Source organism: Aegilops tauschii, chromosome 7 (genome assembly GCF_002575655.3).
Source record: "Aegilops tauschii subsp. strangulata cultivar AL8/78 chromosome 7, Aet v6.0, whole genome shotgun sequence".
Lineage (NCBI taxonomy): Eukaryota > Viridiplantae > Streptophyta > Magnoliopsida > Poales > Poaceae > Aegilops > Aegilops tauschii.
The window spans coordinates 229,671,280-229,678,079 of NC_053041.3; positions in this window are offsets into that span (position 1 = coordinate 229,671,280).

The following is a 6,800-nucleotide window of genomic DNA, read 5'->3' on the forward strand; positions in this document are numbered from 1 at the left end:
AACTAGGAACACCAAACGAAAACAGGCGACAAAGAGAGGGGGGGGGAATGTTTGTGGGTTTTAAAATGTTGGCTTTCCCGTTATACACCAGCTATAGGCGTGATATCCGAGAAGGCTACCTAAGGACTTGTCATTGGAAACCGTCGAAAGACCTTGACGATTGCAACTCAACAACTTAAATAAGCTTCGGTGTACGTGTATGAAGACGCCGTGTTTCGGGATGCTTCCGAGAGGCAACGGAAATTCATACTCTAGCCCATCATCATACTGAGGACCCCCACAGCTCAACATGCCCCCTGCACACGCCCCATGAACCCAGAGACTTGGGTGTGATAAGTTCAGGGTAAATGGTTTTGGGACAACGGCTTGGCGATTTTTCTTCATGCATATTGAGGGGTGGTGAACAGCTACCTCCCGCATTCCTTCTAGTGGGTTCCTTACTGCTTGGGACCTCTTGATCGCTTCTTGGACTGTTTGGATTTTCTTTCTTGAATTTGCTTCTTGGACTTCGGAATTTCATCTTGATTGCTCACGCGGATGATTGATTTGTCGCGGACTTCATGGACTTGTTTTGACATTCAACTCGTACTTCTTGACGACTCTTCTTCCGGGATTTCTTGGGGACCCACCTTAGGAACTTGGAAGGGAACTGTTCACCTCTTTGGACTAGGAAAAACCCTCTAGCACTTTATCTGGGGCTTCTGGTGGCGCACCCCAGGGTTGCCATGTGACTATGCACCAAACCAACTTGTGTCGGGTCAAGCAGCCCTCCATGATCTTTTCCTATAGTCTTCCCTGGAGTGCGAGCCTCTGTGAACACGTGGCATGCCGGGAAACATATAGAGCGCGGGGTCTCAATACTCAGAAGTGCCCAAGTAATCATCTCCGCTGCCTCCAGAAGCATACACCTGGTACGTGTCGTGCATTGTGGGTGTAGGAGCCGCTCCACCTGCAAATCGACACATTGTGCCGCCCTCCAACAAGTCCTAGGGTTGCTGAAACTTCAATCAATAGCTAATTTTTTTGTTGGACTTAGTCCGTAAAAATTGGGGAAAACTAGATATCCACGAAATGCTAAGGAGAATGCATCATGGATCCGAAAGCCCACAGAAAAAGTTTCCCCAATGAAAATCCAAAAGGCAACAAAAGAGGCAAAATTTTAAGAAAAATATTATTTGAGGAACCTTCCGTTGATTGGGGGCATAGGTCGGACTCCCTGGGAATCGACGAGCTGGTATGCTACCCCGTCGTAGACTTGCTCGATGATGTATGGCCCTTCCCACTTTTGCTCAAACTTGCCCTTCATCTTGTGCGTCACGACGATGGGTCGCCTGAGCACGAGAACCAACTCGCCTTTTCGGAAGATGCGTTGCTTGACGAGCTTGTCGTAAGCTCTCACCATATTCTGACGGTAAAGCTCCAGGTTCTGTAGGGCATTAAGTCGCCCCTCTTCAAGGGCGTCGAGCTCTTGAAACCGCAGTCGCACCTGTTCGTCTTGGGTGATCTCATCTTGGATAGCCACCCGCAAAGAGGGTAGTTGGACCTCCAGTGGAAGGACCGCCTCACTCCCGTAAACGAGAGAAAACGGGGTTGCCTGTGTTGGGGTACAGATCGTAACATGGTACACCCACAAGGACTCGAAGAGACAGTCATGCCAGTCTCTCATGTTCCTTGTCACCGTCTTCTTGAGTATCTTGTTGGGTGTCTTGTTGAAGGCTTTGATTGCGTCGTTGGCTTGGTGTAGATGGTGGGGATGTAGTGATGAAGTGAAGGGGAGAGCGGTATGTCCATCGCTCCGGCTCTGCTTGGGCGGCCTTCGCCTCGTCGGTGCCCGGCCTGGTGGTGTCCGCCTTGTCGGTGTCGGACTGGATGACTTGCCTTCGCCTCGTCGGTCCCTGGCAAGATATGGATTGCTTCATCGGGAAAAGACATGTCGGCGGTGTACAACTTCGCCTCGCCGGTGCTAGGAGGATGTTGATGATGTGTGTCGATGTGGATGTTGGGGTAGATGTTGACGATGTTGCCGCCTCAACAAGCGGCAACACAGGATTAGCATGAAACCATGCAAGGTGGCCTTGGACTGGCTTCGTGTAACGGCCCAGATCTGGTGCGCCAGGTGTCTTCTGTTTATTCGCCTTCATTGCCATGTCAGCTGCTTGCGTGTTTCATTTTGCCATGTCATCATATGCATTGCATCCTCATGTTTTTCAAACTTGCATCCGGTCTTTTTCCCCGTTGTCCATTTCGCGATCCGACACTCACACGCATCCATTGCACCCCTCAGACCTCGTTTCGTGAGTGGCATGAAAATGTTCTCGGAATGGGACGAAACTTGGCATGCAGTGTTGTTTTAGAGTAGGTAGACCGCCTGTCAATTTTCGTTCCATTTGGAGATCGTTTGACGCCCTAACGGTTAACCGTGTAACCCTGAAACCCCTCTCTCTTTGCAGTCCAGCCCCTCTTCACCACAGCCCATGAGGCCATCCAAACCCCCTCCATGCTCTTGGTCGTTGGATCGTGATCGTGTGGGCGAAAACCGCTCCCTTTTTGGACACTCCTAGCTCCCTCTACCTATAAATATGCCTCTCCCCCCGAAATTCGTGGTCTAACCCTAGCCAACCTCCCCTTCGCGCGCCGGACATGTCCATCCCGCCGCCGGACATGTCCGCCGCCGCCCTCCAACCAATCCACCGCTGCCACGTGTCCTCCGCCGTCCTCACCGCGCCCTCCACCGTCGTCGGCCCGCGCGGCCCGCAGCAGGCTCGCTGGGCCCGGTCGCCGCCGCCGCGCGCCCGTCCGCCGCCCGCAGCCCACTCCCCGCGCCGCCGCCTACCTCGCCGGCCTCCGCCACCGCTCGCCGGGCCCGCCGCCGTGTGTCGCCACCTCCGCCGCGACGCGCGCCGCCCGTGCTCGCCGCCTCTGCTCGCGCACCTCGCCGCCGCGAAGCTCGCCGACCGCCGCCTCCCGGCACCTTCCTACACCGGAATCCGGCCGGATCCGGCGAGATCCGGCCCGGATCCGCCCCGCGCCCTCGTCCCCGCGCCTCGCCGCCGTCGTCTACCTCGCCGGAGTCACCGGAGCCGGGGTGGATGCGATCCACCGGTCCAGCGAACCAAACGCCCGTCCCCGACCCCGGATCTCCTCGTCCCGATCCGTCCCGTCCAGTTTTCGGAGGGTATAAATTCTGCTAAGTCCCCGAGTTTTTCAGCAGCATGTGTGCATCTTTGACCTACCATAACTTTATGTGTGCTGCTCTGTTTTGTGCGTGTAATATATCAAAATGTTCATTATGAGATGCTATTAATTTCATTACATTGTACCTTGCTTGTTTGAATCCATATTGATGCCCTTATCATCGTTGCAAGAGTGCTATGTGATGTTGTCTACTGTAGTTTAACATAACTTGCTGTCTTGTCATTTTTGTTGCATTTTGTGTGTGCATCTTTTGAGCATGATGTCTACATGTTTTAGTAGAATACTCATGCCATCTTTACAGTGGTGCAATCCATGTATTTGTTTGAGTCTTGTAGTGAGTGAATCAAGCTCGTGAAGTAGGGTACTTGTTGTTACTATTTTGCTAGGCTGAAACTGTTATATCATGTTGCCATGTTCTCTTGATGCTACCAATTAATCCATGCACAATATGGATATGTTCACTAAGTATGTTTTCTGCTACATGTTATTCTCTATCCATCCATGTCCTTGGTTGCATTATGGCCTGCTGTAGCTTGTTGTTATCATGCTCCAAACTTGCTAAATAATGTTGTTGTCAGCCTGTTAATATTAAGTTCAGTTTTGCCATGTGTTTTATAGTGATCCATGCACCTTATGAACTTGCTCTTGCCATTCTTAGCTTCATATTTATGTCATCTTACTGTTGGTTGACTTCACATGCCATGAAATGCTCTGTGGTGAGTGGAACAATCTCACCAACATGCCTACTTATCGTTGTTCCTGCCATGTGCTGTTATTTTCACTGTCTGAATCTGTCATATCTTTTGCCATGTTTGCATGGATGCTACCATCTTTTAGGTTGATCTTTGGAATAAGTTCAGTAAGGGAGTTTTGTTTTTTGTCTTTAGTATTAGCATGCCATGCCTTTGTTTGCCATGATAAGTTCCTGTAGCATGTTGTTTGATAGCTCTAAACATTGAAACCTGATGTTATGTATGTCTTGCTCAGTGAATTTCTGCAAAGTCCGTGAACTGTTGTTATTTGCAATCTTGTCATGTCCTTTTGAGCATGTTCTAGTGATTTCTAAAGATAACTCACTGTTCATGTTTTGTAATGCGTTACCTGTACATCACGTCCATGCCATTTGCTTTCATGTTGAGGTGCTGTAGCATGTTGTTTTGATGCTTCCAAGTTGCCTAGTTGCTGTTTTGGACAGCTTGTCCTTTAAACTTGTTTCATGTGTATGTGTTGAACCGTTGCTCCGTTTTGAGTGTGCTCTACATGAAACTTGCTTAGTTTCGCATGTAGCTTCATATTACCTTGTTGCATCCATGTTTTGGAGTGTGTGTTTTATGTTTGTATGCATTTTGCATCAATGTCATGTTTAACTTGTTTTGCTCATATCTTCTAGGTCGTAGCTCCGAATTAAACGAACTTTATATGTAACTTGACTAGAAAACCGTGTAGATCATCTTGGTGCATATTAAATTGATGTTGAAAGGATCGATATAGTTGACTAGAGGGGGGTGAATAGGCAACTAACAATTTTTAGCTTTTCTTTACCAATTTAAACTTTGCATCAAAGTAGGTTGTCTAGATATGCAACTAGGTGAGCAACCTATATGATGCAACAACAATAAGCATACACGCAAGCAAGAGATAAGGCACAAATAAGCTTGCACAAGTAAAGGCACGAGATAACCAAGAGTGGAGCCGGTGAAGACGAGGATGTGTTACCGAAGTTCCTTCCCTTTGAGAGGAAGTACGTCTCCGTTGGAGCGGTGTGGAGGCACAATGCTCCCTAAGAAGCCACTAGGGCCACCGTATTCTCCTCACGCCCTCACACTATGCGAGATGCCGTGATTCCACTATTGGTGCCCTTGAAGGTGGCGACCGAACCTTTACAAACAAGGTTGGGGCAATCTCCACAACTTAATTGGAGGCTCCCAACGACACCACGAAGCTTCACCACAATGGACTATGGCTCCACGGTGACCTCAACCGTCTAGGGTGCTCAACACCCAAGAGTAACAAGATCCACAAGGGATTAGTGGGGGGATTCAAATATCTCTTGGTGGAAGTGTAGATCGGGGCCTCCTCAACCAATCCCTAGAGAATAAACAAGTTTGATTGGCTAGGGAAGGAGATCGGGCGAAAATGGAGCTTAGAGCAACAATGGAGCTTGGAGGTGGAAGAGGTAGTCAACTAGAGGAGGAAGACACCCCTTATATAGTGGAAGAACAAATTCAACCGTGATCCACCAACTCAGCCTGCGCAGCGCGGTACTACCGCACCTGAGGCGCGGTACTATCGCAGGGGCACGAGGTACTACCGCAGGGTTACGCGATACTACCGCAGAGCTCCGCGGTACTACCGCCCACGCAGCAGAGACCAGAACAGCCACACATGCACTAAGGCAGAGGGCGGTAGTACCGCGCCAGCAGTACAGGGATGGGAAGGCACAGATATAAAAAATTACATCCGTGGCTACTTCCGCAGAGTTGGAGTCGATGCAAAAACCCAACGCGGTAGTACGGTAAGCCAGCCGCGGTACTACCGCGCGAGGTGCGGATGTAAAAAATTACATCCGCCACTTACAGTCGCGTAGTTGCGGAACTAAGCAGGGACCACGGTACTACCGCTTACCAGAAGCGGTACTACCGTGGGGCCTTGCGGTACTACCGCACCAGCGGGCGGTACTACCGCAAGGTCCTGCCGTACTACCGCTCTGACGAGCAGTACTACCGCACTTCCTAGTTCGGCAGACAAGAGCTATAATTGCATAGACAAGGAAAACTTAGGATGCTCCAAAGGCAAGAGGAAAGGAGGTGCAAGGGACGATGTGTACGTGCTGAATCCACCCAACCTTTCCAAAGCGGACCCCCTCTTAATAGTACGGCTTCCCTACGACTCAATACCACCGAAAAGAACCGAAGAGAAACGCCGTCTTCTATGGCCTTTGAGGGGAACCTAATCATCTTGTGCCTAGTCAATATATCTGAAATATTTGATGCACATGATTAGTCCGCAAAAGCATTGTCATCAATCACCAAAACCAACTAAGGGATAAAAATGCCCTTACAATCTCCCCCTTTTTGGTGGATTGATGACAACACGGGATTTGCACGAGGGTATAACGCAAAGAGCAAGGGCAAACCCCAAGTCTCTAAAATATAGACGGGCTCCCCCTAGATGTGTGCTATCTCGATGAGTGCTTTGGACTGCCCGGCACACATACTAGGATCAACACTCCCCCTATATTTTATAGACATGGCAAATCTTGCAATTAGGCTAAAGCTAAGCAAGATAGACAGGAGAAAAATGTAATAAGCACAAGATAGAATAAGCTCACTACGGTACGATAGAGTGCATATGTCTTACATCATATGATAAAAGGACTCACGAGCACAAACCAAAGCAAACCAAAGCAAACGAAATAAACGAAGTTCAACAGACCCAAACACGACATAACTCGCAGCAAATCCTACACTCTCTCCCCCTTTGGCATCGAGACGCCAAAAAGGCAGAGAGGACACCTACAGCAATAGTGGTGGCTCAAGCGGAGTAGTCACTGGCACACTCCTCGTCGGACTCTGCAGCTGGGACGGACTCCTCCTAGACTCGGT